The sequence below is a fragment of the Emydura macquarii genome, unplaced genomic scaffold (assembly GCF_026122565.2).
Source record: "Emydura macquarii macquarii isolate MOO-44397 ecotype Brisbane River unplaced genomic scaffold, CSIRO-AGI_Emac_v2 contig_1045, whole genome shotgun sequence".
Lineage (NCBI taxonomy): Eukaryota > Metazoa > Chordata > Testudines > Chelidae > Emydura > Emydura macquarii.
The window spans coordinates 19611987-19628631 of record NW_027131182.1 but is presented as its reverse complement, the minus strand read 5'-3'; positions in this window follow the sequence as shown (position 1 = coordinate 19628631).

The following is a 16645-nucleotide window of genomic DNA, read 5'->3' as shown; positions in this document are numbered from 1 at the left end:
GACTGGAAGAGGCGCTGCGGAGCCGGACTCAGCGCTGATCGGGCACTAGTCTCTTGCTTATCTCTTACTCAAACTTCTCTGCTCCAACTCGGCTAGATCTCCATTGGCCTGACGTAAGGCGCGGGGACGTCAAGCCTGTGCCGCGCGGATTGGTGGAAGGGAGCGCAGAGCAGCTGTTCTGATTATCATATTTCAGTCGCTGTAGCCTTGCAGGGCGGCTGCAGCAGCTCAGAGATTCAGGGGCAACTTTCTCACTCCTCATCTGTGTTTCCCTCTGCACTTTAACTCTTGTCACTTTCCTTCAGGGCGCCTTCTGTGCGCCCATGGCACCGTTCATTTCACTGGCTTTGCTCTATCTCTGGCTGATGCTTGTCAGACACCCCCTCCCCGCCACCCCATTGAACTTTTGGGGGTGGGGTTCTGTCTATTTACATTTCCGTATTTATAATTCCACATTGTGTGTGGGGAGGGGAGGGCTCCAGTTATTTTCTTCCTTGCTATCTGTCTTGGCGAGGCAGCACAAATTAGCCCCAGTTTGATTAGGGGCTAACCTAATTTTGTCCTGGGACAAAAAGAAATCCTCGTTGTACTGAGCAACAGATAGAAGATTTAACTGTTTGTCTTTCCCATTCTCCTTTTTTCCTTGTCAATAGCTGCTTCCCGGATTTCTGTTAAACACAAGATGGAAGATGATACAAATATTTACCTTACATTGCCCCTCAAAATCTCTCCATTCTATTTTCCCCACCCTTTTTTCTAATGCCTTTTAGGTCTCCTTTAGTGTAAACCGATGTTTAGTTCTATCCACTCTCCTCGGTTGGATACACGTACAGTAAAGCTGAGAAAGTCTGTCTTTCTCCATGACAAACGTTCTAATTTATGAAAGAACCCCGCGATTCTAGTCTCTTTTCACCATATTTTGTTTGGATTTACAGCAGTACGAATTCTAGAGGTAATATACGTCTTTACATGTACCTCTTCTTTGAGAAATTTTATACATTTACCGAAGGGAACTAGAATATAAGGAATATAGTGTACTGGTCTCCAATAATATAGTTTGTGATTTCTCAGTTATGCACATCGGTACACAGGTGCTCCTAAAACTAGAGTGCCTGAAACTTTAGGGCCATGAAACCTTTTACAGAAAATTTAAGTGACCTCATAAGGGGCTGCTGGCTTAATAATTTGACTCTCAATTTTTAAAGCTTTCAAATCTAGTAAAATATATGTATATTTTATAGTTTAAGGCACCTATTTCTTTATATAGTTTCAAAATTCAGGCTTGATCATACTAGGACCATAATATGATCTCGTAGTTATTAAATATGTGCAGTTTTATCCCCCTCATACTGTTATAACTCCACTATCGAAAATGAAACAATAACTTAAATAATCCTCCTAGAGTTTGTTTAGAAGCCGTGTCTCTGTGTTGTTGTATATAGGGTCTTATATCGCCTTCATCACCTTAGTATCTAAGCGCCTTCCAGCTGGAAGCTTCTAAACAGTATTTATCAGGAAGATGTTTTTTCAACATCCTTTTATTTTAAAGGAAACTAACAAGACAAGCGTTTGGATAAAAGGGGGGAAAAACCCAGTGTAACTAGAATAGATACACTCGTGGAAATTGGTTTGCGATGAAATGGTCAGAAAGTTATTACATTGAAATTTGATGATTATGATGCTACTACTAAACAAAAGATCTCGTAGGAATCCTAACTCAGTCTGAAAGATGTTTTCATTTGCAATGTGCAGTAGCAGGGTATAAATACATCTAATAAAAAGGAATCGAAGGTTCCTGTAAAGATACTAAATTGACTGTCTTGCAATGATTTCAAGATGTCAGAAGGCAAAGATATTGTGGTAAACACACACATCTTACATATTTAACATTTAAATGAACAGTGGGAGTTGCAACTAGGTGACCATTTATACTTCTTGAAACCTGCGAGTTTTTTTTTAATCACCCCACATTGCGGTGTTTTAGCTCTGTAAACCAATAAGCAATTACCAAGAATTATTGCTGATTATAGCAATTCCAAACAGACAAGCTGGCATGTGGCTGGGGTAAACTTTTAGTAATGAGCAATTTCACATTAATAGACTAAAACGCATGTATTGTAAACAATTCACACATCTATTGCAAACAAAGATTTCCTAATCATCGGCTATACGATCTGGTAGGAGACATTCCATAATTGATATTAAATATATACGTCAAACCTAAGGTCAATTCAGGGTGGGGAGAGCCAGTTCCATTGCTGATTGTTTGTGAGTTTTGTCTGAGATTCTCTTGGGGAGATATCATCAGGCCATTGCACAGTTAGTGATCATAAAATAATAAGTATAGCATGGAAATATCGCAATAAAAATACTAACACTTTCATGTGATAACCTTTACGCTCCAATTATGTCTCATCACTAATTTAGTCTCCTTTTCAGACCTGACTCTTTCTCCATCCTTTATACCATTTATACCACCATCTATGAACAAAGAGACAAAAACAAACAAACCAAGAAAACCCATTCACACACTTTAAACTGCGGTTGTTGCAGAATAAATCAAGCGGTGATTAGCAGTTTAGACAATATTTTTAATACACGATCGCAGCAGCGACCTCTTGTGTTCAAGAGAGGAATTCATCCCCCTAATGTCACGAGCACAGGCTCATTTTCTGACCTTTCGTGAATTTCTACGTCGGGTCAAGAATAATTCCTTATTGAACGTGGCAGACTAATGAACCCACTCCGCGAGCAAATGAATGGAAGACCTTGATGGACCACAAACACAGAAATACGTGTAACTTTAAAAATGTGCCCGATCTTAATTATAAACATGGACGGGGGTTTGTAAACGACTTTCAGATAGAGGGTCTTTTGCTGTGCCAGGCCCATGTGTTCTTTTCCCAGAGATGGGCAGTATTCTTTTCCATTTGCCTTCACACGAGGAGGATTACAATCCGGAGTCCGTTTGTGAAAGACTGCCTCTGTTTTCCCGTGGAACACCATTGTTTGGAAATAACTCAATCTGGTTTTAATTCTATTACCTCCCTCCTTTTCCCCCCTCACCCCCACTTCTTCTTTAAAAAAAAATACTTCTGGCAGAGGTGATTGAATTTTAAACTGGATCTTTGTAAATGATGTGCAATAAGCGAGAAACCTGTCTCCGCCCCAACAAACCAGGATTGGGAAGGAAAGGAGGGCTCTGTGGCTTTGATCAAGCTCCCCGCCCCCCCTTCCCGTGGTACTGATTTGCTTACTGTGTATTCGATTCGCTTTCCTGTGAAGGCAAAGCTCTATATTTATCCGGCATCAGAATCAGGTTTAAGGGAGTGGAATAATGAGTGGAACTGCCAGTTTCAATGAGTAAGGTATTTAGAGAAAAAGCCTGCCGAAGGATTTCTCTTTTATGATATCAATATACACGTGATTGGGAAGACATAAAACGGGATTTGTACGTATTTTAAACACTTCCGAAAAACCTGTTATTTCTGTTTGTTCCTTGTACTTTTATTTCCTTATTTATTTTCTTTTTTTTTTTTTTCGGGGGGGGGGGAGTGGGGAGGGAGGGGTCGTCTTCTAACAAGTGTATGGCAATACCAGAAATCAATAGCTTTCACCACGGTCAGAGGCTCCGTTGAGATTATGTGCATTTAAAAGAAGCAGTGATTAACCCTTTACATTCCATGAAGAATATGTCTCTGTTCATACGTACAAAGGCACATGTATGTATTTGATAGCGGTAAAACTGCAAAAGAGTCAGCCACTGAACAAAATAATTACGCACTGTCTGGGGAGGAAGACAAAACCACTGTTGATATGTATAAATAAAGATAATTTCCACGAAGGGAAGGGCAGCCAAGTCATTTTGATTTCAGTAAAGGGGATGTGGCAATTTAGTTCACAGCCGGACTTGGAGCATGAACTTGAATTGTGCAGACAGCGCGTTGCATCCTTGTTATATTTCCAATAAATAAGAATTGCCTTTTAAATGCTAGAGCAATCGTCAGATCTAATATAGTCTTTCGGCGTAAATCTGCGAGACTGAAGTTTACCTAGATGTAGACATTCTATTGTATTCATACAACAAAGTCTCCGCGCAGACAATGTTTGATCCCTCGCTATAGATTAGTTTCCGGCGGGGCACATTTGTGTTCCAGTGCAACATTACCGTAAACTCCACACGCAGAGAGAGTTATCCGACAGTTTATTCAAGCCTTCAGAATTTAGAGCGTGAACTAAGGTCAGTTTAAAACTTTTCTTTCACGCTTTGGACCAGACAGATGACTCTGAAATAGAGCGGATTGAATCTGTCGAGCGGATTTGAACTCCTGAAGGTTCAAATTTATTTTAATTGCATCACGGAATCCGGCATGGGATGGGAATCAGATTTGTGCCAATGAAATGTGCTGAGGAAGGCTTTCTTTGTAATATTGAAATACAAAACAATGCAGCAGAGAAATCAATCATGAAATTTATTAGATTCTCCGGAGAATAGGGCTTGATTTTCCAGAGGTGTGCGATCTTTAATCTTCAAGCCCTGGCTGCTGCATGTTCAGAAGAAATGTACCATATCAGCACTAAATCTATCAGAACACAAGAAAAACTGTCAGTGGCTTTCTGGAAGCCGCCTTCTCGAGTTAATAATACAATACGGTTTATTAAATCGCCCAGCCACTTAAAGAAGTAACATCCCTTCCCTACCGTATCTGACAGCGTTAAATCTATCACTAAACAGGGCAGCTAAAATGTCTCTAGCTTTAACCCAGAAAGAAACGGGAAATCTATAAACAAAAATACATGGAGGAAAGCAACATCTTGCAAAATTCAGCAAGCCCTCATCTAAGAATGTATCTTTACAGGGATGAGATTGGTTCAGAACGAATGCTTTAAAATGAGATAATCTCATGGAAATGTTTGAATACAAAGATTGGGTCAGTTAAGTATTAGTTATACTTAGCACCCAGGCTGTAGCCAAAAATAGGGGGAGAGAGACATAGCTTTGCTATTTATTGCTTTAAACTTTCCCCTTTGTTATCTTTCCCCATGTCGGGAAGTGTACGGGTAAAGGAAATAAATCGGGGACCTTGTCGAAAAAAATCGTGGAACGACTGTGTGTGTGTGAAATGTTAGCGTCTGATTTTTCAGTCCTTACTCAGGCAAGACTCCCATTGACTAAGAACTGCGGGATCGGGCCCTTTTGTGGTTTAACTGTGCGAGAGAGAGAGATTTGTGATCTTAGTCCCTGGCACAAAGACATACATCAGCTAGAAGCGATGAACTCTTTGCTTACTAACTAGGGAAAACATTATACTTTGATACCACATCTCTGTTTGTTAAACGACGGCTGTACCGATAGGTAGGGAGAAGCTATTAAGGAACAGGGATCAAAACGCGAAAAGCTGGTCTCATCCATTTTCCTGGGGGTGGAAAGGGGTCTGTAAACATGTACAGTTATATTTGAAACATGCTTCATCATAACAGCCCCACGCCCATTGCCTTGCTAAGTGCTGTTTATAAAATGGTCACTTTTTCAAGTACATGAGCCATCTCTCTCCTACCTTGAAAACAGCGAAGACTCATGCACTTGAGAATGGCTTGGGTGCAAAAGTTGAATTCGAGATCCCGACCCACTGTCGCTGAGTAGATGGCCAAAGAAGTTTGTTTTGATGGAAAGGTCTTCCTGCTAATTGGGATCTTTGTCGACAACGAATAGGCAAGGAGCGAAACAACGTTCAAAAAGCGGCCTTAAATCAGTCAATTAATAAAAGAAAAGTAACTCGTTCTTTTAAGGTAAAATATAATCTTTACATTTTAAAGGTAAACACGTACTATATAAACACGTCTTTATATATTTGCTAAATAATGATCCCTGCTTTCTGAGAAACAAGCATGATCATAGGCTCGGGAAAGCCAGATTTAAGAAGCCCTGCCAAGTTAACAGCATATTGCAACTTGGAACATGGGTGTATACTTTGTCCAGCGTGGTGTGGAATAAGTCACTGCACAGCCATGTATATGGGGAACGTGGTGGGGAGGGAGAGAGTTGGGGTGCTTTAAGGAGAGTGCACAGAAGATCAGGGGTGAAGCTGATAGGAAAATATCTTAGTTCTTAGACAATGAGCCATAACTTACAGGGGTGGGAATTTAAAAGCTAAATGTTTTACCTTATTAATACTTATCATTTCCACATCCCACATAAGAGACTTTTCTGATGGAAACGCGAGGTAGTTTCTGATTTTACCAAACTGGAAAGTGTATTTTTAAGAGTATAAACTGTTTCATTCATATGTATGCCAGTTACGTTGCAAAGCGCTTCTTTAGTTAATCAAATGATACTTCTACTTTAAGCAATTAGACACCGATTTTTGGAGCTTCCAAAATCTTCCCTAAAATCATACTATTGAAAGCAGCACTCTCAGTTTTGTGTTCGAAATGATCATTCTCCTATTCCATGTGTTGGTTGTCTTTCCTTAATACGTTTTAAAACTAGGGAAATAAAAAGGCAGAAAAGACATAATAAGTAAAGGAATATATCTGTATATGAATCAAGAAAAATAGTTTGATAATTGGCTATGGGAACTTTGATTGACAGGTGTTGATCTGTTATATTGCCTTAAACCTTACATAGCATATGCCACTGGGATTTGGTCCTTTTATAGGTAGACTATATTGCATAAAAATTAAAATAAAATTAGCACCTCTAGCCTTCTAAATCTTATTCAATTATTTGATTTACCTATTTCAAACACACACACATTTATCCACACACAGGTTAGACAGACAGGTTAAAATAATTAGTTGAGTTCATGCAATAAAAATATGTATAAAAATCATAAAATGTTGCCCCTTTAAATTGGCTACCGTTGACTTACAGCTTGAAACATAAATCTTGCAAAATCAGTGACCAAATAAGTGTTAGTGAGAATCTTAAGGGAGATAAGGTTTGGAGTTGGAACAGTTAAAGCTTGTTTGTGTCTAACCTACACAAATATTGCACACGAGAGGGTGTGTGTGTGTATGTATATATATATATATATATATATATATATATATATATATACACACACACACCAGCATAACATAAATTTATTATATTCTGAAGAGAAGACAAAATTGCATAATGCCCGCATTACAAGCTTTTAACCTGAACATATGGAAAACATACACTTGTTATAGTAGCTAAACACAAAATGAAGAGGTAAAGAAGAATCCTGAGAGTAAGACGTGTAATCAACATGTTTTCTTTATGATCAGGGATGAACAATGGCTCCTCATGCAACCATCTCTGATTCATGAAAATAAAAAGTGTAGTTTTATGTACTGTCCACCATTCTGTGGTCTCTGTTCTAAACAGCGGCAAATAAAATCCTTCAATAAATCATAAATCATACATTAGAAATAGCCATGCACAACATACTTATGGCTTAGCATTTTTCCCCACTAGTGGGACGTATGCCATCCCTTACTTATGAAGATGGAAGGTATATCATATCACCATATTGTGTTCTATACAGAGGCGTATATATATAAAAAGAGAATGTACATTAGTGCAATAGATACAGCTGATACATATGTTGCACATTTATAACGTTAATGTGGAGTGTATAACCATTAGTAGAGCCACTTGTGGCTATGTTTCTTTGTGCTGCTCTGAATTCTGTGCTCAGCCCCACCTCATGGAAATAAAGGTATCATAGATAAGTGCAGCAAGATCTTAAGCTGCCTATCATCATTTGTTCTCTGTCTGTATGTGATGTACATTTGTACATGTATGGTAATTTGCATACATATATTGTGATTTATCAATTCCAATTGCATACAGCTTCTGTTTTCCCATATCAACAAACATTTACAGGGTGAACTCCTTCTCTGAAGAAACTTTATGCATGAACTATTTTATGGGATTATATTGTTTTGCATATCAGGAAGCTGTATAACTATATTCTGTTTGTATGTTAATAAGATAATTTATCATATGTCTGAATTGCAGATTTGGGTCAATGTGCTAATTTAACTATCTTTCTTTTTGGAACTGATTTCATAGTGCATTGTATGTTATCCAGAGTGAATTGTTATCCCCATAACAAGAAGAACTGCTGGTCTACAGAGTGGCACAAAAAGAAAAGACGTGTTTCATAAGCTTGATCAGTACATTTGTGCTAGCACTGTGATGGCAAACTCAGGCAAATATGTCCCAAATGGTAAATGAAGACAATCCCCACAGCATGTGTCCCAAATTTAGTTCTAGACAATGGAGAAGTAGAATCAGCAAAGGGGCTGCTGATGTGGCCAAGCATAAGATATGTCTCATCCCCACTGTAGTTGGGAGAGCCTAATTGAATAGAGGCCTGGGCAGAAAGGTGGTAATGATCAGAAGACCACATCTATGTGTGTAAAGTGTGGTGGGAAGAAGCTTGTGTGCATGGAGAAGTAAAATGGTATAGAAAATAAGAGTTTAAGAAAGTGGAACTAGGAAAGGAAAAAGGATGAAATGAAGCAGGAAAAACAAGAGAGGAAGGGGTGGAGTGGAATAAGTAGAACCAGAGAGGCGAAGAGGTGAACTAAGATCTTAACAAACTGATCCCAGTGCCAAGGGGAAGAAAGAAAGAAAGAAACAGATGGTGAGGGGTGAAATAAAGGAATGGGGATGACAGAATAAGGAATGGAGAGAGGAGAGATGAGGAGAGATCAAGGGATTAAAGAGGGAGAGAAGGGCAGGGAATGGGAGATAGTGTTTATGTTTAGGTTTGGCATATGAGGCTGTGCCAAATCTGATTTTCTTTTTTTTTTTTTTTCTCCCTTTCTTTCTTTCTTTTTTTTTTTCACAAGACAGCAAAAGTTTTCCCATTTCCCTTCCAACAGAAAGCATTTGTCTGTTTAGATTCTTTTCAACAAACACTCCTAATACAAATGACAAAATGTAAGTATAAACATTTATTTGCCATGCTTGGATTTGCATAACATTTTCTCTTTTCCTAAACATGGATTTAAAAAAAAAATACTGTTGTTTCAGAAAAACTCCTCTGTAGGTCAGAGAGTAGTCCTGGTCTGCACATGTGCAGAAACTAACAGGCCTATAAAAGCTTGATGTGAATCAGCACTACCCCATAAAAGGTCAACTACAGCCAGAATCAAGCTACATTTAAAAGGCATCTACCATGGGGAAGAAATATGAGACAGACAGGAACAGTATAGAGGGGATAGGTATTAATCAGTGCAAAAGACAGAAGGAACAGAACAGAAAATTCTGCCAAGCTTAAATACTTCTCTACTATGTTCAACAATCAACATACATCCCACACAGACTGATTGGCTAAGGTCAGGTTGATCTTAGCTATGTAAAAGGAAGCAGCTGTCAACTGTGGCACATGGCAGATGGAGAATTCTTATCAGATTTTTTAAAACCTGACATTACTTTTTTTTTTTTTTTTTTTTTTTTTAATTTAGAAATTGATTTGCTGTATGACATGAGAAACCCTAATACTGGCACCACATGTTGCACTGCACCATCTCCCACCCATGTGTGGTGAGATATGAATGCTTTTATTTGTTGCTATATTTTGTCATACTTGAATTTTCAAAGATAATTGGGGTCAGCCTAATTTATTGTAAGCATCCTGTACATATAGGTAGGCTGCAGGATAAATGTTATTCTACTGATACTGAAACTATTGGGTTTGACAGTGTTTACTTACAAAGTAGGGGGGAAGAAATCTCTTCACTGCAGGAATTACTGGGTGAAATTCTATGGCCAGAGGTCAGACTAGATTAACATAGCGGTCCCTTCTGGCCTTAAAATCTACGATCTTCAGCTGGGGTAAATCAATGTAGCTTCACTGATGTCAGTGGACCTACGGTTCTTTACACCAGCTGCGGATCTGCCCTATCAATCCATAGATCTAGCAAAAGGTTATGCCCACAAATGTCAAAACAAATATAATGTACTTCGTATGTACAGAGCATAAATATAGTGAAAACTTTCATTTATAGGAATCACTGAAGAACGATTTTAAAAATCAACATTCACTTTTTAACAATGGTGTAATTATTGGGACTAATGATAACAATACATTGCAGTCACTCATTGCCTTTCAACAGATTATCTTTAAGTGCTTTAAACATTCATTACCTTAATTAAATATTAAAGACCCAGTCCTTAATACTGGTTGGAAGTGGAGGGTGCACAGAACTGGGCCTTCACACAAATAAGGAGTGCAGAACTGGCATATAAATGATTAGTTGTCATAGCAGCTCTCTGAGGCAGGAAATTATTATGCCCATTTTACAGATGGACAAAATCAGATAAAGTTAAGGACCCAGTTCTACCGCAATTGTAGTAAATGGGAGTTTTGCACTGATTGAAATGGAATAAGCTTGTGTATTGACTAGTGTCACGCAGTTAATCAGTGTCAGATTCCTCAATTTTCATAACTAAACAGCAGTGCCTTTCCATTATTGCTGAAATATGACATTGGATAAATTCTAGAAAATAAAGATATGCATGTATATGTGTGTGTTAGTTAGAACCTGTTACAATGTTATGCTTTCGTATGAGCTTCAATAATTAAGCACTAATAAAAGGAAAACTATTTTACATATATTTTTAGCTGAGACTTGTCAACATCTGTAAATCTGAACCTCACAGGACATTGCATTTATGTACATGTTGATTATCAAGTACGTTAAAAAAACAGGCTTGACTCTATTTAAGAACATAAGAATGGCCGTATTGGGTCAGACCAATATCTAGCTCAGCATCCTGTCTTCTCACAGTGGCCTGTGCCAGGTGCTTTAGAGGGAATGAAATGAACAGGACAATTATCGAGTGATACATCCCTGGTTGTCTAGTCCTCGCTTCTGGCAATTGGAGACTTAGGGACACCCATAGCATGGGACTGCATCCCTGACCATCTTATCTAATAGTCATTGATAGATCTATCCTTCATGAACTTATCTAATTCTTTTTTTTAACCCATTCATACTTTTGGCCATCCTCTGGCAACAAATTCCCCAGGTTGACTATGCATTGTGTGAAGAAGTACTTCCTTATCTTTTTTTAAACCTGCAGTCTATTATCTTCATTGGGTGACCCCTGGTTCTTATGTTATGTGAGGGGGTAAATAATACTTCCTTGGGAGTGGTCTACACTTACCCCAGCGATTTGGCAGCAGTCGACAGGTGTTATGCAAACTATGCAGAAAACTTGCGTAACTCCCGTCAACTGCTGTGCTTCTCTTCTGCGCATTGTCTTCACTGCACTGTACCGACGGGAACCACGTTCCTGACGATGCAGCACTACGCCACTTGCGGGGGTGGATTAATAGCGTCAACTTCTGGATCGACTGAGCAGGTCTTCACTGACCACTCAGTCGATCCAGATAAGTCGATCTGACGACGGCGACTTTGCCACCGTCAATGTAGACATAGCCTAAGTCACTTTCTCCACATGATTCATGATTTTATAGATTTCTATCATATCCACCCTAGACTATCTCTTTTCTAATCTCAACAGTCCCAGTCTTTTTAATCTCTCATCATATAGAAGCTGTTCTTACCCGTAATTATTTTTGTTGTCCTTCTCTGTACTTTTTCCTATTCTAATATATCTTTTTTGAGATTGGGTGACCAGAATTGCACACAGTATTCAACGTGTGGGCATACCATGGAATAATTGTGGCATTATGATATTTTCTGTCTTATTTCCTCATGGTTCCTAATATTCTGTTAGTTTTTTTGACTGCTGCTGCACATTGAGTAGATGTTTTCAAAGAATTATTCACAGTGACTCCGAGATCTCTTTCTTGAGTGGTAACAGATTTAGACCCCGTCATTTTGTACATATAGTTGGGATTATGTTTTCCTGTGTGCATTACTTTGCACTTATCAACATTGAATTTCATCTGCCATTTTGTTGCCAGTAACCCAGTTTTGTGAGATCCCTTTGTAATTCTTCACAGGTAGCTTTGGACTTAACCATCTTGAGTAATTTTGTGTCATCTGCAAATTTTGCCACATCACTGTTTACTCCTTTATCCCACACCATTTATGAATATGTTGAACAGCACAGGTCCCTGTATAGATCCTTGGGTCACCTTGCTATTTATTTGTCACCACTGTGAAAACTGACCATTTATTCCTCCCCATCGTTTCTTATCTTTTAACCAGTTACTGATCCATGAGAAGAACTTCCCTCTTATTCCATGACTGCTTACTTTGCTTAAGATTTTTTTTGGAGAGGGACATGGTCAAAGGCTTTCTGAAAGTCCAAATACACTATATCCAGTGCATCACCCATGTCCAGATGCTTGTTGACACCCTCAAAGAATTTGAATAGATTGCTAAGGCATGATTTCCCTTTACATAAGCCATGTTGACTCTTTCCCAACATATTGTGTTCATCTATGTATTTGATAAATATGTCCTTTACTATAGTTTCAACTAATTTGCCTGGTACTGAAGTTAGGCTTACTGGCCTATAATTGCTAGGATTGCCTCTGGAGACTTAAAAAAAATAATTAAAAAATTGGCGATACATTAGTTATCCTCCAGTCATCTAGTACAGAGGCTCATTTGAGTGTCAGGTCACATACCACATTTTGGTAGTTCTGCAATTTCATATATGAGTTCCTTCAGAACCTTGGGTGAATCCTTTCTGGTCCTGGTGACTTATTACTGTTTAATTTATACATTTGTTCCAAAACCTCCTATACTGACACGTCAGTCTGGGACAGTTGCTCAGACCTAAAAAGAATGGCTCAGGTATGGGAATCTCCCTCACATCCTCTGCAGTGAATGCCGATGCAAAGAGTTCATTTAGCTTTTCTGCAATGGCTTTGTCTTTCTTCAGTGCCCCGTCAGCACCACTGTCGTCTAGTGGCCCCACTGATTGTTTAGCAGAACTTCCTGCTTCTGATTTCTCCCCATTTCTTTTTAGTGTAAAAAAATCACCTGTTACTTTGTGGTTATTGTGCAAGTGGACTCTTGTGCAGTGAGGTCACAATTCAGCAAGTCACTTAAGCATGTGCCTAGCTTTAAGACCATGTCCCACTGAAGTCAATGGGACTATGCACAAGTTTAAAATTAGGACACATGATTAAGTACTTTGCTGAACCATGGTTTACAAGATTGCTCACATATTACTGTGATGATAAAGTACCAATTTTTGTGACTTTGGTAAAATCCTGCCCTTACTCATAGGAACCACACTGGGGAAGGAAGGAGGGAGAAGAGCCGAGCAGAACCAGCTCTGTATTAGTGAAAAGTCAGAGCCATCCTGATGCTCTTTTGTAAAGAAGCAACATGAATATCCAGAATAGCAGCAGTCTATGTCCCCTTGAGTGCTAGATTCGGATCCTGCCCTGCTTCTCACTACCACTATCTCTAAAAAAGGACAATTCAGGCCACTGAAGGCACGATTTGGTGCTGTGTTTTTAGCAGCCACTACTTTTATTTTGTGAGGAGCTGAATAATTATGTCTCTGTCAAAACATGCAATTTCTGGAAATGTTCTGAAAGGGAATCCTATTGACCATCTTTCAACAGTAGACCTCCTCTACTTTACAAGAGAAATCACATTTGGACTATACAACCTCTTACCAGACATAAAGGTGAATCTGATTACCCTGATTTACAATTGTAACCCTTCTGCCAGTGGAGTTGGCAGCCACAAAGGCCTGGTTCAATATCTAGGGGTTCCTTTCAACAACAAAACACAAAACCAGCTTGAGCTCCCACCCAGTCACTTGGGATAATTACACATCCCCCCCTTAGGCATCTCTAGAGGCAATACTTCCCCTCTTGCAAGCACAGACTGAGACCTGGTCTACGCTAGAGACTTTTGTCAACCAAAAGTCAGTTTTTTGCGCCAAAACCATGGGAAAAACTTTAAAGTCCTGGGAATTTTTGAAATTCCACTTCCTGCTTGATCAGCACGGGGAGCTCACATCTTATTTTCCAAGCTGACCATGGCGCTTCCACACATCAAATGCTCTCCCACTTGGAGCACATCGGAGCTTCTGGATCTGATTGGCATTTGGAGAGAGGAGGCTGTGCAGACCCATCTTCATTCCAGCTGAAGGAACTTCGATATGTATGCTCAAATTTCTCATTTAATGGCAGAGAAGGGCTATGAATGGGACACACTGCAGTGCCACATGAAAATCAAGGCGCTGTGGCAGGGATACAGAGCCAAAGACCTGCTGCTTCTATAAGGAGCAGGAAGCTATCCTCAGCTGTGACCCACCTTCACCACCAAGAGACCTGTGGATACCTCCACAGGCCAGAGGCAGCGGACTCTGGACTCAGCCCCGACGAAGAAGTCGTGGACGAGGTGGTTGAGTTGGAGAATGTTGCGGAGCAGGGAACTGGGTTGTTTTCTGACATGGGGAAGCAGGACTACTTCTCCACCCTACAGGGTTTGAGCCAGTTCCAGCCCTCCAGCTCTGGCATGCAGAATGCAGGTGAGAGAAGCTCTGGTAAGCTTGACTTTTTTGAGCTGATTCTGCTCGGTTACATGAGGTATAGCTGTCTTTTGCATTGTTACATTATACAGCTGGTTGAAGAGAGAGAAATGCACAAGAGTAGCTGTGTTTGCATGTGCTTCCCATTCCCCTGTTCAGCTAGGCAGTGTGGTGGCGAAGTATGTTAATGCTCACCATGATTTCATAGGAATCCTCCAGAGAAATTTCTAGGAAACTTTCCTGGAGGTACTTGCCAATCCTTTTCCAGAGATTCCTTGGCCAAGCTCCTTTGTTTCTTTCCCTATCGTAGGAAATTTTCCTATGACAAATAGCAATCACTTGTGCAGGGACCAAAGCAACACACAGGTGAGCAGCACAAGGTCCCAGTTTGAAGCTGCTCACATGGAGGAGATGCACCCTAGCATCTCTGCTTATTCTCAGGAGTGAGATATCGGCTTTTATGGCCCCCACCTGTGAAAAATGGTGGCACAATTTGAAATTTTGTCCCCATCTACCTGTGTCAATACCCCAAACAACTACCCATACATAACTTTTTCCCCAGCTTGAGTTCCCCCTCCTCCCGGATACAGCTCACCATGCCCTGTTTGATTGTTGAGTTGTGTGCTTGCTGTGTGAGAAAGAGGCGTATTTTACAGTAATGCATCAGTGCTGTTATTGCACTCACAATAATGCTTCTGTTCATTGTTTATTGTGCTTCTACAGATGTGCCCTTGATGGAAAAAACCTCCACTCCTGCTGAGCGTCTGCGGCTGATAAGAAAATGACCATGGAGGAGCAAAGAGAAGATGTTCCAAGAATTCCTCCAGTCCTCTGAAGCGGGAAAAAAATAAAGATAAAAGGACATGGAGACACAGTGTCCAAAAATCAGAAAATTGATAGGCAAGAGAGGAGAGAAAACCAGAAGCGACTGATAGCAGTTTCGCGAGTGCATGATCAAAGCCATGGAGGAGCAAACAGAGCTGCTAAAGTCACTCATAATGCTACAGACTGAATGCATGTGTGCTTGCCCCCCATTGTAGCCAATACAGAACTGTTTTCCATGCCCTCCTCAAGCCCCACACACATTCCTACCAAACTCCTGGCCCATTTCAGTACCCCGTATACTCCATCCCTTCATACAACTTCCAGAACAATGGCTGGACTTACATCCAGCTATCATAGCTCACAATGTCCCTCCCTGCTTTCTCCCCTCTGGCCCACTTTTTTGCATGTGTTATGAATAATTATTATTTAATAAAGACATAGTCTGTGAAGAATAAGCAATCTTTATTTGTCTCTTGCACATGGTGGTTGCACCTCGCATTGTTATACAGTGCAAGCTGGATAGCAGTCATAAAATGGCACAGTGATATTTACAAAGACACTTTGTTGGTGTTCATTGTCGAAATAGTTCCTCAAGGCCTCCCTGATTCCAATGACCCCTTGATGTGCCCCTCTAATAGCCCTGACATCTAGTGGTTCATAATCAGCCGCAAGGTGATCCGCTCCTTTTCTCCACACTGGGGGAATCTTTTCATTCTTGACTTCACAAATATTCTAAAGCACACAGCAGGTGGCTATAGCCATGGGAATATTGTCCTCATTTTGTCTAACTGGACATAAAGGCATCGCCAGCAAGCTTTTAATCTGACAAACGCACATTCAACGGTCATTCAGCACCTGCTCAACCTGTTATTGAAGCGCTCCTTGCTGCTATTCAGGTTGCCTGTAGAAGGCTTCATAGGCCCTAGCAGTAAGGGGTGGACTGGGTCTTCCAGGATCGCTATGGGCATTTCAACATTCCCCATTGGAATCTTTTGGTCTGCAAAGAAAGTCCCTGCTTGCAGCTTTCTGTACAGGCCAGTGTTCCTGAAGATGCATGTGTCATGCACCTTCCCTTACCAACTCATGCTGGTGTTAGTGAAATATTCACAGTGATCCACAAATGCCTGCAGTACCATAGAGAAGTACCCCTTTCTATTGATGTACTCCATTGCAAGGTGGCCTGGGTTCAAAACTGGGATATGCGTACCATCTATTGCCCTGCTATAGTTAGGGAATCCCATCTCTGTGAAGTCATCCACTGTTTCATGCACATTTCCAAGACTCACAGTCGTTCGTAGCAGAATGTGATTAATGGCCCTGCACACTTGCGATAACATAGCTCCAATGGTGGACTTCCCAACT